Raw genomic sequence first — 15409 nt, 5'->3', positions numbered from 1 at the left:
TTACATGTACTGCACTTATTGGTGTTTGAATTGAAGCACTACAATGTACACCCTTCACCGTGCCTTGAATAGCAGGGAAATAGGTAAGTCAAACTTCAGAGTTAGGAAGGTCTGAACGACACAAAGAAAAGATGTCTTTCCTGGCAAATTCTAACAGGATTGCCGGGAGTAACGTTAACAGAGAGGGGCATGTATGCTTTTACATGCTCTACAACTCTACCCTGTTGGAAGACGAAGAAAAGGGTTGTCTGCGACTAAGACCTAAAGGTGAGGGGGTCTGGCACAGGACAACAACAAGCTAGATGTTCCATGTGAATGAAGGGACAGTAATGCGCAGAGTCGCGCAGAGTCGGTTGTCTGGTACCTAAGGAACTGACTCCGTCACATAGTGATGTGTCTATTCTACTGCATGAATCTTTCTCTGAGAGCAAGCATATGCATTTAGTGAAGAGTTGTTGGCTTTGAGAATCTCAAAGTCCAATGTTCATAAGGGCAACTGTCTTTTTTAGGAGGCCAAGGTATAGGGAGAGTGTCCCTGCAATGGTGATTTATCTGGTGAAGCAACAATGTGATAACCAATATACTCCTGTTCCTGGAATCTGAAAGTTCGGACATAGGAGTAAGCCATACAATTCGGGAAGTGCCAGTAGAAACCAGCAGTCGAAACCCATCTACAGTTTCACTGGTCACAGATATGCTAGTGTTATGAAGGCCCAGACAAAGGACAAGAGCTGAACTTACTTAGATCGGAGAGTGAAAAAAACGACAGAAAACTGAAGATTAAGAACCAGTATGCTTCTAAGTGATGTTCTGGAAAGCTCCAGCCTCATCTGCACATCTGCCTACAAAAGCCAGTCTCCAGAATGTCTGATTGTGGGAATGGTTATTAGCTGGTGGGAGTAGGAGATAAAGGTTACCAGAGTAAGGGCCCCTAGGACACTGACAGGCTGACAGGGGTTGAGCAACTGTAAGAGGAAACCTGTGTACATGTACATGCAGTAACTGCAGTTCGGCCGAACAGCCAGGCAGACATGTATCCAAGAGGGTAGCTGAACGAGCAGACACAGGTATTCATCTGACTGAAGAGGTGTCTGCTAGAACCTTACTACTGTAGTAGGTCGTAAATTAAGTAAGGTACCTACAACATCAATCATCGAAGGTACCTGATAAGTAAGTAGCCATTAGCATCAGATCTTGGGAACGGAGTAGCATCTTTATCTCCCTGCCTTGCCAGTGAATTTGTGGAGAGGGCAGAGCAGAATTTGGCCATTGTGTGGGCCTTGTTCCCCAAGTACTTTGTGACCACTGGTTATTTTGTGAAAGGGCAGGCTTACACTCATCCGTGAACAAAAGTTTCATAGGTACATTAGGTGTAAATAGAGGGGATATTTCTTTTTGAAACTCCAAGTACGACTGTTGTGTGGGCGGGATAAGGACTGACCTCATCTTTATCAGGCATTGTTCCTGGAAGACTAGTTAAGAGTGGCCGATGACGTCAGCGTATTGGAGGACATCGGGCATTTAAACAGCATAAATTGGAGATTAAAGTCAGACTGCCTAAATCCAAACGGATGAAAAGTTGGGAGTCAAATTTTCAAAGTCAAGGGCAGAGCAACGAAAAAACTCAATACTTCTCTAACTAAATGGCCAAAGATCTAAATACCTTTTCAATTTGTTGTGTGGACTATTTAGGAAAATATTTCTTTAAAAAATTTAGACTGTTGCAGCTTAGCTATGTCAGAATTGAGGGGGGGTCGGAATGCTGCAAATGCAATGAGGTGAAATATGTAAACATTTTCAAAGTTAAGGGTAGAGCAACGAAAAGTTAGTCTCCACCCTCAAGGGCAGACAACTTATGGAAGGTCACAGCGCTATCACAGAGGTAAAACTCTGATATCAAAATTCAGCTGCGTGGTCGGAAGTGCATAAATGACCAGATTGGGGCTGCGGAGTGCGCGTTCGTTTTAGCTCGATTGCAAACTGTTTCAGTTATGGTCTAGCTTTGCTTGAGTCAGTCAGTGGAGACATCCCAGGCTTTACAAGCCACAGGATATACGTACATTTCCAGCAGTCACTAGCTGCTTCACTTGTTGAGCAAAAGGTCCGTTTGCAATCAAAGGATTATAATAATGGGCAAGCAAGGTAGACCAAGAAAAACTGACGGTCCACCCAGTCACCAAGCGGGTTAGACGATCACCGGGCCAACAGTCAAAAACATCGCCGAGGATCTCGCAGCCTGACTTGAGGGAGGAGAATTTGGTCACTGTGTGGGCCTTGTTCCCCAAGTACTTTGTGACCACTGCTTATTTTGTGAAAGGGCAGGCTTACACTCATCCATGAACAAAAGTTTCATAGGTAGGTGTAAATAGAGGGGATATTTCTTTTTGAAACTCCAAGTACGACTGTTGTGTGGGCGGGATAAGGACTGACCTCATCTTTATCAGGCATTGTTCCTGGAAGACTAGTTAAGAGTGGCCGATGACGTCAGCGTATTGGAGGACATCGGGCATTTAAACAGCATAAATTGGAGATTAAAGTCAGACTGCCTAAATCCGAACGGATGAAAAGTTGGGAGTCGCAAATGGAGCGTCCATGTCTAATGGGGAAAAATGGCACACTATGAGGAACTCGCAAAACAACAACTCTAATTAAACCAAGGATCTTTGAAGAAAAAGTCGCAGGCAACTGAATTAATAGGACTCAGACACCTTCAAAAAAAGGGACACAAAAATAATTTATTAATGAAAAGTACAGGAAAAATGAAAAAAAAAACCAAAAAACAAAAGGACTAACGGACTAAAAAACACTCAAAGACTAAAACTTTAAAAAGATTAAAAACCAAAACCCAACACAGTAGGTATAAGTGGCCTTTCAAGTACACTCTAACAAGAAGTCTGTAAACAAAGATAAGAAAATAAAGAATATAATAAGAAACAGGGTATGCTAAATATTTATGACACCAAGATTTTGATTGCAAGATTTACATAATTTTTAGACCATTTATGCTCGAATAAGCATTCTCTGTGCGAGTGCAGAAGACGGTATACTGCAAAGTCAGACTTACGCAAAAATATTAAGCAGTCAGACAACAACTCCTACACCCGTTTGCAGATATTTTCCAAACTGCAGTAAATATGAATATGAAACTTATAGGAATGGAAATAGGAACATAAGCCCTTTCAAGTGACACCAAGATTAAGAGATTTAATTAAATTTAAGAGGTTTTATGCTCGAATATATAAAGCATTCTCTTTGCGAGTACAGGACTTGGTATACCGCAAGTCGAAATTACGGTAAAATATAAGCAGTGACACAAGAACCCGCACTTCCTTTTGGAGATATTTCCCTAACTACTGCAAATATGAAACTGGTATAAATAGAGGAACAGGTGCCTTTTCAGATGACTTCAAGATTGCAAGATTCAGATTATTTTTACTCCTTTTATGCTCAAATATATGAAGCATTCTCTGTGCGGGATAAGGACCGGTATAGCGCAGACGAAGCCAGATTGACTAAAAAATACAACACAGTTTGGCAACTACTGGCATTTCCTTTTACAGATATTTAACTAACTACTTCAAATATGGATATGAAACTTATACGAATTGATAGAGGAACATGTGGCCTTGCAGATGAAACCAAGATTGCAAGATTTAGATATTTCTTAAGGTTAGGGCTGGCGTTTAGTACGGGTGTCCCCATTTGGTGACCCTGAATAACTTTTTACTCCCGTGACCTTTGACCTTGAGCCTTCCAAGAAAGGTAGTGCAACTCTTCATCTACCTTGAATTTAAGTTTACTGGTCACAGGTCAAAGGGTCAGGGGGTTATGGCCTTTTTCCCCGATGGCACTACTTTTTTGGTGACACCTTGAAAAATCACTAAAAATGACTCGGCATCCAGGTTCAGATATATTTTGCATCCGAATCAGGTCAAGAGCTATCTTTGGGACAACAAAATTCCTGTTTTCCCTTATTTTTTTGAAACTGACCGGAAATGAGGTCATAACTTTCGTATGGTAGAAGATACGAGGTTGAGGTCTCAAAGAAAAGTGTTTGCCTCGAAGTTGCCTTTCGAATTTTGCCGGTTCAAACCCTGTGAGATTTTCCCTTGAGGCTGGGTATAGAGCAGCGCCATAGTTTATGTGTACTAATGCCTGGGGCTTTAACGCCATTTTTTCAAAGCATAAAGTTTGTATACAACCAAAGGAAAGACTTAAATCAGCTATAACTGTTGAACCGAGGCCCCAATGGGCACCAAATTTATTCAAATGGAGTGGTGTCTGCTTGTAATCATGTACATAGGAGTATGACGTGTCAGATTTATTCGTTTTGCTGTCATAAAGGATTTCCAAAACTCACTCAAGGCAAGCTGGGGTTAGGGCTACGGCTAGGATTACGGCTACGGCTAGGGCTATGGCTACGGCTAGGGTTACCGCTATGGCTATGGCTAGGGCTACGGCTAGGGCTACGGCTAGGGCTACGGCCATGGCTACGGCTAGGGTTACGGCTATGGCTGAGGCTAGGGTCGGGGCTACGGCTATGGCTACAGCTAGGGTTACGGCTATGGCTGAGGCTATGGCTACGGCTAGGGTTGGGGCTACGGCTATGGCTAGGGTTGGGGCTACGGCTATGGCTACGGTTGGGGCTAGGGCTAGTCAGTGGAACAAGTGCCTCCTATTTCTGACTCAAGTATGTGTAAAGCTTTGTCGCAAATTTCTGGGCTTGCTACTAATCCTATTGCACATCCGATTTTCTTTCTGAAGAATTTACCTCGGAACTGAAAAAAGTTCCAGCCTAGAACAAGTTCAGGGAGAGTGCGGATGTAGTTTGATCGGGGTTTGTTATGGTGTAGCCGAAGTTTGTTGTGTTGTAGGCTTTGCATACTGATTACCAGGCTTGCGCCTAGTGAATGTTGGTTTGCGAAGAGACAACATCGATGCTTGCCAGGAGTGAGTTTTGGGGAACTCGCACTTCCTTTGGCAGATATTTCCCTAACTACTGCAAATATGGATATGAAACTTATATGAATAGTTAGATTAACATACATGTACGGCCTTTCAGATGATACCAAGATTGCCAGATTCAGATAATTTTAACATGTTTCATCTTCAATTATATAAAGCATTCACTGTGCGGGAACCGAACTGGTATAGCGCCGACGAAGCCAGAATTCCGCAAAAATAGGAGGCAGTTGGTAAAGAATTTGCACTTCCTTTGGCAGCTATTTCCCTAACGACTACAACTATCCTTTGATGCTCGAATATACGAAGTATTCTCTGCGCAGGACAAAGACTGGTATAGCGCACACGAAACAAGAATTCCGCAAAAATAGGAGGCAGTTGAAAAAGAACTCGGACTTCCTTTGGCAGATATTTCCCTAACTACTGCAAATATGAATATGAAGCTTCTATGAATAGAAAGAGGAACATATGGCCTTTCAGATGACACCAAGATTGCATTTTTTAGATCATTTTTAGATCTTTCATATTCCATTATATTAAGCATTTACTGTGCGAGATAAGGACCGGTATAGCGCAGACAAACCCAGAATTTCACAAAAAAGGAGGCAGTTGAAAAAGAACTCGCACTTCGTTGGGCAGCTATTTCCCCAGCTATTCCAAATATGGATATGAAACTTAAATAAATGGATAGACAAACGTGTAGCCTTTCAGATGATACCAAGATTGCTAGAATTAGATAAATTTAAGATCTTTTATGCTCAAATAAATGAAACGTTCCCTGCGTGGGATGAGGACCGGTATAACACGGACGAACCCAGAATTTCACAAAAATAGGAGGCACTTGGGAAAGAACGCGGACTTCCTTTGGCAAATATTTCCCTAACTACTACAAATATGGATAGTAGGCCTTACATTGTGTTGTGCAGTTTGGCTCAGCTGGAGTGGGGGATGGAGCTAAGACCTTTCAATTTTTTTTTGCCGGTTTGCATTAGTGTCACTTTGGATGGGTTGGTTTAATAATTGCGTTCTTCTAAGAAATGTTTTTTTTATTGGATTTGGTTTTCTTGGTTTTGGCTTTGCATATATCAGAGAAATAGTTTGATTCTCTATTGAGTTTTTTTCTTGCTATCTTTGTTTTGATGAAGGTGGATAGGAATATACTGTACATGTAAGTGGAGGATTATCAGTTGGATTTTGATTTTTTTTATTGTCGTCGTCAGTGTGTTAAATATTTTGGGACTACCAGTAGGTCTGAATGGAGTACAGTTCATGCTGGGGTACTTCAGGGTACGAAACTAGGGCATATTCTATTTTCAATAATGATTAATGATGCATGTGCCGATTCATCAATATCTGTCTTCAAGTACATGTAAGTACATGTAGATGACTTAACCTTGGTAGATTGTTGGAGTCCCACAGGACCATCTGTTTTTCAACATGTATTATAGGATTTTTGGGATTGGTCTAATACCAATAATATGAGGTTAAACACAAACAAATGCTATAAAATGACAGTTTCTTTTCAAAACAACCACGTTTATCAGTACCAATTTTAATTGGAGTTGATCAATTAAAGGAAGTTACTACTGCTAGGATCCTTGGAATTATAGTCCAATGTGACTTAAAGTGGGATGCACATGTTAATGAAATGATCAAGAAATGTAATGATAAATTATACATGCTACATGTAAGATGTCTTAAGCATTTTGATTTACCGATGGCAGACCTCATTACTATCTATAAGGGTTATATTCGGCCAGTACATGTATTAGAATAGGGTACCATTGTTTTTAATGGAAACCTGTCAAAAGTCCATGTAAATAGGATTGAATTTATCCTAAAGAGGGCTTGTCGAATTATATTTGGGTTTAATTAATTTTCATACATGTATGATCCAGCTTTGCAAGCATGTGATTTACAGTCACTACAAAATAGGGATAAACTGTGTACAGATTTTACACTGTCTTTGGAGAAAAGCGCAATTGGGATGAAATGGCTTTGTACAAAACAACCAATATCTCATGATCTGAGGAATACTGAGAAATACATGTATGTACAATACAGTTGTAAAACTAAATGATTTCAAAGTAGTGCAATAGCTTCTATGATAAAAAATTTAAATGAGTTAATTTTTCTTAATATCAGTATTTGTGTTTTACGATTTAAGGTTTACATTTTGTAATTATTTTGTAATATTTTAATGGTTTTTAAATTGTAAAAACATGTTCAATTCAGCCCAATGGCTGCCATTCATGTTTTAATAAACCATAATGAATGAATGAATGAAGAAGGACCAAGGGGATATAACCGCTAGATGTCATACTCCTGCCCAGGCAAGAAATCTATAAGCCATGTGGCAACATGACCAATGGGCCTCAAAGTTCTACCAAATTTGCTAAATCAAAAAACCCAAAGCAAGGCAGTCGTCACTGGAATCCCAATGGAATACCAGAAGCCTGCAAGCGAGAGTTTTGGAGGTTAAATGCCTGCTGTGCAGAACATACGGCCAACTGGAAAAAGTCTCTGTCTGCCTAACCTTCAGTACACCCACTCTACCTGGCACATTCCAACTGGGATATGAAAACTTTTGAGTTAACCCATCATTTCACCTATAACATGAAGCTTCAACTGCCAATAACTTGGTCATATTGCTAGTAATTGACGCAGTCCAACAAGATGTGTCTGATGTGGAAGATTCCATTCGTATGAGCAATGCTGACAAAAAGATCAGGTTAAATGCGGCAAATGTGGGGAACAACATTTAAAGTGCATTGGCTCACTGTGGGTGCAACTCTATCTAACAGGAAAGAGGAATACAAAACATCAGAGTATCACACAATGTATATGCTTAATATAATCCCAAACCACATTACCTGCCAAATAACAAAAGGATGCCACTACCCAAACTGAAGATAGGACAGCCAAGCAAATGGACCCCGGACATCAACGCCTCTGCAGTGAGATAAACATCTTGGAACTACTCACTTCACTAGGGTAATGCAAATCTGAGATACTATCAATTATACATGACCAGAGAACAGCTGCAAAAATCTGTAACTACATGTAATCACCTTCAAACTAGACCTGAGAAATCTAGACAACATTAACCCCAACTGCCCAAAACCTGCCATACTCCAACAGCAGGTTTTGTGAGGTTTTGGCAGGTTTTGTACCGTACCTGAGGAACTTGTTGTTGAATTTTGTGAGACTTGGAATGAAAGGTGGTGTCGGATTCTGTGTGAGTTGGGACACACACGGGTCAATGTGTGCAGTGTCTGGCTTGCTGTACCAATTGTTGGACTGTGCTTGATTTTGTCAGGTTTGGTACTGTTCAGTTTAAGTCATCCTATACTACATAGACCCATCCATACCATATCAAACTCAAACTCCAACAGGCTCATTCTGTTGGAGTTTATCAGGTTTGGTACAGTAATATGCATGTACAAGTACATAGACAAGTACATGAACCTGTTGGATTTTGTGAGGTTCAGCATACTTTCTACTGCAGGAGCCTAGGGGGTAAGAGTTAAAAAAGACATAGAACAGCATCTCAGTCACCAACTGGTGCAAGGAAAACAGAATATGGCAATATCACCCCAAATGAAGCACAAGCAACTACATACATGTACATGTAGTCTACTTAGCAAAATGCAAGTCATTCCCCTAAGGCAATCCCAACACATCATCATGAATATTTACCTCATTATCACAGGTTGAATTATTTTACAATGGAGTGCACAATCACTCATAGCCCACTACAAAGAATTGAACAAAGCTATAGATTCATTCTTGGCCCACTAAACCAGATATTACATACATCTTAGGAATTTGGTTAAAAGATGATAATTTTTTTTTTAGATTACCTGGTTGTGATGTCTATTGACATGAAACAATACTAACAAGAAAAGTGGTGGTGAGTGTGCTTTCATGACAAAGTATGGTAGTGCCGTCATGTACAAAACAGGTTCTAACACTTCTGTGGAATTCCAAATCAGATCATTGAATGTACATGTACATACATGTGCCAGCAAGCCTTACATTGTCGGCTGTGATTTCAACAGTCACAACCTTCTGTGTGGCAACTCTGAACTTGACGACAATGGATAAATTATTGATGACATCAATAACAATCTGATTTGTCTCAATACTGGAGAAGGCACCAGGGTTAGCACATCACACAGTTCCCTCACTCACTCCACCTTCCCCTTGCATAGCCTCTAACAAGAAATTGGATTGTGCTACACGACACATGTGGAAATGACCACTGCCCAACCACTAAACACTTGTTGGCATCCGTCAGTCTCAGAAGACAATGGAGCTGCACCTGAGGCTATGTTCAGACACTGTGTTAGTGAAAATGGTAAAAGTTAAAATGGTCATTCACCACAGATGGCGGTCATAAAATTAAAACTCACCGAGCCTATGGAACAATTTTAATTTAGCAGGTTTCACCCAAAACGGTTTATCTCCTTTTCTTGGGGTCCTGAAGAACTTCCACTCATTTAAATAAATCCCACTTAAGTTTGTTTACATACACACATGGCCGGCGTGCACTTGAAGCAGGTTTGGACTGGTTGCCGATATACTTACTGTATAGGTACAAACATGCTGAATGTCACCCGGGTACCAGCGTTTGTGTTATGTTTGCAACATGGTGCTCTATTGGGAGACACTTGTTCATATATCATTGCGATGCAACAAATTATGGTTGCCCTAGAAAAATGCTCATCAGCAGTCCACAGCCACAGACGTATTACCAGTCTTAGGCATCCTTAGAAGGCAAATACAACAAGGATGTATTGCTTTTTCCCGAGTACAGCGGCAGTTCTGACAATATACCACAGAGAGGCATACGAGAGTGACCGCTTTTTCCCACGTTGTAATGGCAGTTTTGGAGGGTGACAGCATTGTATGGGTCGTTCAGCATGCGGTTACATTGTATACCTCATTGTTTATAACAAAAGCACACCAAAGAAAAGCTAATGCATAACTCTAGTTCAATGCACTGGCAAAAACCGGATACGTTTTTAGCAAAAACCATTTTGGTTCAATGCTAAACCCTCCCTCCGAGGTGGTTTAAATCCCTATTTTAACTCTGAAATAAAACTGATTTGGTGTAACTTAGAAAGCGTCCAGACATCGTTTCAATGCAAAAGTTACACCAAATCAGGTGTACTGTAACTACCATTTTAAGTGAATTTAAAACGTTGTCTGAATGTACCGGTAGCCTGAGTTGGTCAATCAGTGGTTGACTTGAAGCACCTGCTGTGGCTGAACAGACCAATCCTTGAAAGGCAGGCTCTGTTGCAAATGCTGCAAGTGAAGCCTGTGCCTGGGTTCATAGGGGTTTACTAGCTTGATGGTGTCTGCATCTCCTTTTCTCCTTCACCTGGCCTCTCTCTGTTGCTCGCCAGCCAGGGTTACTGCTCTGACAGCCTGCTTCCAGCTGGCTCAATTGGCAGCAAGAGCTTCCCAGTCTTTAGGGTTGATGTTGAGCTATCTGGCATGTGGCTAGCATGGCCAAGCCAATGAAGGCTAGGCCAAGACAGCAGCACAAACATGCTTGGTATACCTGTGACCTTCAGGAGCCTTGCTGTTAGGCGCACAGTCCTGCCCTGGTGATATCAAGTATCCTTCTCAGGCTGCAGAGGCAGAAAGCACTGAGTCTGCATTCTGGACAGGTGTATTACATGCAGGTCCACACCTCATTGCTGTAAAGAAGAGTGCTATGGATGCAGGCTCAGAACACCTGCATCTTGATATTGGTGGTAAGCATGGAGTTGTCCCACGCCCTCTTGGCTAGGTGGGCAATAGCTGTTTATGCTCTGCCTACACAGGAGTTCAGCTCAGCGTCTAGAGAGAGGTTGCTCGAGATGGATGAACTAAGGTACTAGTACATACATGTACATGTATATGTACAGATGAAATTGCCTATGACCCCTAATGTGTTGGCACCAATTTACATGTACATGTAGGTGTAAAGTACACAACATTTTAGGGATTCAGATTACCAACGAAAAATTTCAGCGATGATCATGGGGTACAAAGGGAGCTTACGGTTGCAAAACAGGTGGTGGGTAGCAGGTGTGCACTGGGCTCTGGCTATGGACATACCGGGCATGCCAGAAAGTGGTAATCGGCAAGATGTCATAGCCCAGGCAGTTCAAACTCCTTCTGTATCCTTCCTCCATGATAAGATTAAGGCCAGTACATTTAAGGTGTGTTCAGAGATTGCAGCAGTCACACATACATGTACATGTAATACTGTTTGGATTGTTTTACACTGGGTTACAGCATATGCTACAAGGAAATTTAACAGGCATATAGACACGTACATGTGTCTATTTTACAATGTACATACACATGTACAAGGAAAAGGATTACTTTTAAATGCGCCCCAAAATATGTTTTACAAGTTTTAGTTCGGTAAGTGAGTGGAGTCAATAATGAATTACTAGAATTGATCAATTTTTATCGAACTTCTATAATTTGTTGTGGAATTTTCTGAGACTTTTAATAATAATGGTCATACCATTTGCTCGTCACCCAGCGTCCGATTCAGGGCGCCAGGTCAAGAGCAAATTCACACCAGGCCAATTTATCACACGCCTTGAATACTGAAAACTGAAGTATACTTTACAAGTCTTACATGCATCCTTCGGTTCACGACAAACATGTAACTTGTCTTGTTCCAAAGCACATTATGATAAGCCTTTTTAGAAAAAACATGTGTTATCAAGTGCCAAAGGTTCAATTTTGGAGTTGACGACCCCCCCCCCCAGTTTCTGGTCAGGCAATGGGCCTGCAAACCTGGGAAAAAGATGCCCACAAGAAATCCATCTACATGTACATGTAGATGTACATACATGTACAGTAATAAGGCAATTCCTTGATAACAGAATTACATTTCAGAACAAAATTGACTGTAATATGTGTATTTTCCCTGTTATGAATTAGTCGTATGACCTTCCTGATTGCAAACACTTCAATAAGGTCTGGTTATGGCCCTACCATCAAACCAGGATTAAAATATTGAAACATCCTACATGAAGAAAGGTCCAAGGCCAAGAATGTTTCAGTAACAGAATTACGTTAGTAAATATGAAGCATGATTTTTCTAACATAATTTTTAAAACAAATTCTATGAAATCTATAACATACATGTAGAGGCCACAGGTACCCATTTATCTTTTTACCTACATGTACATGTACATGTATAGCACCAACTTTATTGTAGCAACAGTTTTAGGGTATTAATACTTACAAATATTCCATACTCTGTCATTTTTCGAAAAAAAAGGCAGTGGTATTGGGATTACAACATGTGAAATGTACATGTACCTTGAAAAGTGCCGATTCTTAAACAGCAATCTTTCTTTTTTTAATCTGGGCATGTTTTTCAGCTTTAATCATGTTAATATACATGTAGACCATGATACAATGAATCTGCATGCCTATCTGAAAGCTATTACAAGTTTTACACCTGTACATGTAGCAACAAGGGTGTATTGGAATAGAGCGTGAAATTTCCAACTTCTGAACCCCGAGTTGTGATCAGAAACAAGGCAGTTGCTTCAAATTACATTTGTCAACTTCAAACTGCTTAATCCTGCTTTAGTTTGTGGGGTACATGTAGGACTTGTTCCATGTACATGTATCCAACAGCATACATGTACAATTTACATTAACCATGGTCACAGAATTACACAAACTAGGAACACTGAATAACCTAATGTGCTGTGAAATCACAATATAATTGTCCATACAAGTATACAAGTAACACGTACATGTATGTACATGTATTATTAGAAATGAAGAACTGTAATGCAGTCATCTACAATGCAGACATCTAGAGTGATTTGATCTCAACCATATACATGTAAGCTACATGTTACGTGTACATGTACATGTAAGTATTATTAACAACAGTTGGACTGACCATATTCAAATGCAATGTAGTTGACCATTTCTAGTCAACCTTGTGGAACCAGCCTCGGGGGTAAAATCTCAGTAGTAAAAAAAAACGACTTCCAAAAGTAAACCGACAAAATGTAATAAAAAAAAATTGCCTCAAATATTTTTAATCAATCTTCCCATGTTTATGAAAAAAACAAACACATTTTTATTTACAGCTTGGCGTGTACACTTGTAGATTTTGAGAGTTGGCATTTGGTGCTTGATTTTATCTGTAAAATTACTCATCCAAGATAAATCTTGACTTTTGGAAGTTAAGGCAAATGCATCTAATAACCTGTTCACTGTAGGCCAATACAACACTAAACGACACTGTAAATATATTCAGTTCTTTTGTCCAACTTGTCTTTCATTTTAACATGTCTTTGAACAGTGGAAACACTGGCAGGAAATTTTGAAATGGCGGCCATCTTGAAAACCAATACAAAATAAAAAGCCCCTCTTTCTTTGTTTTTTCAAAAATCTGGACGAGAAGCATTTTTTTTTTAATTTGCCTTACTTTCAAAAACATTTTTTGGCTCCGTGCCAGTTGCACATTTATTGACACCGCACAAAAAACTAGATTTTTATTCCATCAGCTTTAAATTTGTCATTTTTCTCAATTCCCATACGGAACTGCCCAAAAGACATTGCCTAGGTACATCTGTAAAGTACTCAAAATTCCTCCATAACAAATACCCTGATAACAGCATTCGCGATTCATGCGGTACAACTGAAGATTTTCAGTAGCATTTCATGCTGGAGTGTAAACAGTTCACTTTTCATACACAGTCTCTCCAAAAGACACTTGGCTTGACAGATAATCAAATGACCCTCACACATTTACTGTGAAAATATTACACAACTTTGTTCAAATCCAAAGTTCTGTTCAGTCAAATGCTGATGAAATGAAAGGATATCTGAATGTGTGATGACATGTTGTACTTTGAGTCGATTGGTTTAATTGCTCTGGAAAAGGAGATACCGCTCTTTACAAAAGAGTGCTTTAAATCAGTAATTATTGTTCATATAGTCATTGGATTGAAACTGTGATTAAAATCAGTGCTCAGGTGATTTTAACCAACATGATTTAAATTACCCAGTCCTGGTTGGTTGAGATGCGCAAGCCAAAAAAGAGCATCCCTCTGAGGTCATCTGAACTGTTATCCACACATTTCTCACGATGAGAAAGCCAAGTTTGATGAATGGGGAACAAAGGAAAATTTGTGCAACTGACCAAAAATATAAAAACAACTTTTCCCTCTTATTTTTGTGACTGAGACAAAGGGAAAATAAGCTTTCAGGATTCATTAATGAAACTCAAGTACTTTTCATTCATGAGCTGTAATGAAAATCCTACACTGCTCAGGAATGGAAATAAACTTACCAATTTTTGGATGCATACATTCTAACTCTTCTCTTAATCAATTAGTGATGTCGTCTTGAAAGGTTGATGGCAAAGAGATGAATAAGTAGGAACAGGCTGGATGTTAACTTCTTAACAACTGTCTAGGTAGAAAATGGCAAATTACAGTAGATTCAATTATTTACTAAAAAAAATATTCACCAAGATTTTGTAATCTAATTCTTTCTGAATAGATCACCTGTACCGACTAGAATTGGATTTTGATGCATTGCATTATCTCCTGCCTGTCAGTGTTTGTCCGTGTGTGTCATTGCCAAAAACATTTTCATGTCTTGTATTGTCCTATGTTATAATATGTACAGGTGTACATGTATGTCTGTCAAGAGGTGAGGGTACAAAGGCAAATTTATGCTTCACCCTTTACCTAAATATTGTTCTTTAACGTGTGCTTTATTTTTCTGCTTGACATTGTACATGTACATGTACATTCTAAGGCAAACTATTGTAAAACTAAATTCATCTGCTACACTGTAACCATGGTACAAATAAAGGTCTGTCAAAATACAAAAAAAAGGCTAATCAATAAAGACCACTGGTTGTAACAGAAGTCTGAAGACCAAATAGTTGGCAACTAAGTCCAGACTCAACCCAAAAAGACCGCAGGAATCATAGAATTTTTCGCAAAGATACCAATTTGTCAGTGTCTACACTTCCTACATGTATATCTCACCAACCCCCAAATGGTGGCAACACCATGACCTACATGTACAGTGTACTTGGTGAATATCAGAAACACATGTAGTTTGATATAGGTAACATGGTCCACTTGTTACATCACTGATGATTGTAACAAACCACAAGAATCCAAAAAGATGTAGTTCTGCAAGGGATATCTTGATTGGCTCCATATTGAGTGTGTTTCAAAGGTTGGAATATATAGTCAGCTGCTGGATGCCAGTCACTGGATGTGTCTGCAATGCAGCCTCAAAGAAGAGCTGTGAGACTTGGCCTTTGAAACCTCAAGGTCCAGAAGTAGGAATTTCTGCACGTACACGTAGATCAATGGGCATCACAAGAACTTCCTCTGGGAAACTGCCCTTTTTTAAGGAAGAAGGGGGCAGCGATCAC

The 15409-nt window shown here is 39.9% G+C and overlaps 1 long non-coding RNA gene across 2 annotated transcripts in view; it reads right to left on the bottom strand.

Moving 5' to 3' along the window:
- The window catches only part of LOC147799656 (uncharacterized), a 72252-nt gene that overhangs the window by 46160 nt on the left and 10683 nt on the right, over positions 1-15409 (bottom strand). For both annotated transcript variants that reach the window (XR_015424804.1, XR_015424803.1), the window contains exon 2: positions 14303-14424. This is a non-coding gene — a long non-coding RNA (uncharacterized LOC147799656). The remainder of the gene's footprint in view (positions 1-14302; positions 14425-15409) is intronic.

This window comes from Acanthaster planci, linkage group LG03 (assembly GCF_054643075.1).
Source record: "Acanthaster planci isolate LZ-2023a linkage group LG03, COTS_SCS, whole genome shotgun sequence".
Classification (NCBI taxonomy): Eukaryota; Metazoa; Echinodermata; class Asteroidea; order Valvatida; family Acanthasteridae; genus Acanthaster; species Acanthaster planci.
Note: the sequence above shows the minus strand (reverse complement) of the source record. Positions and strands in the feature narration are given on the sequence as shown.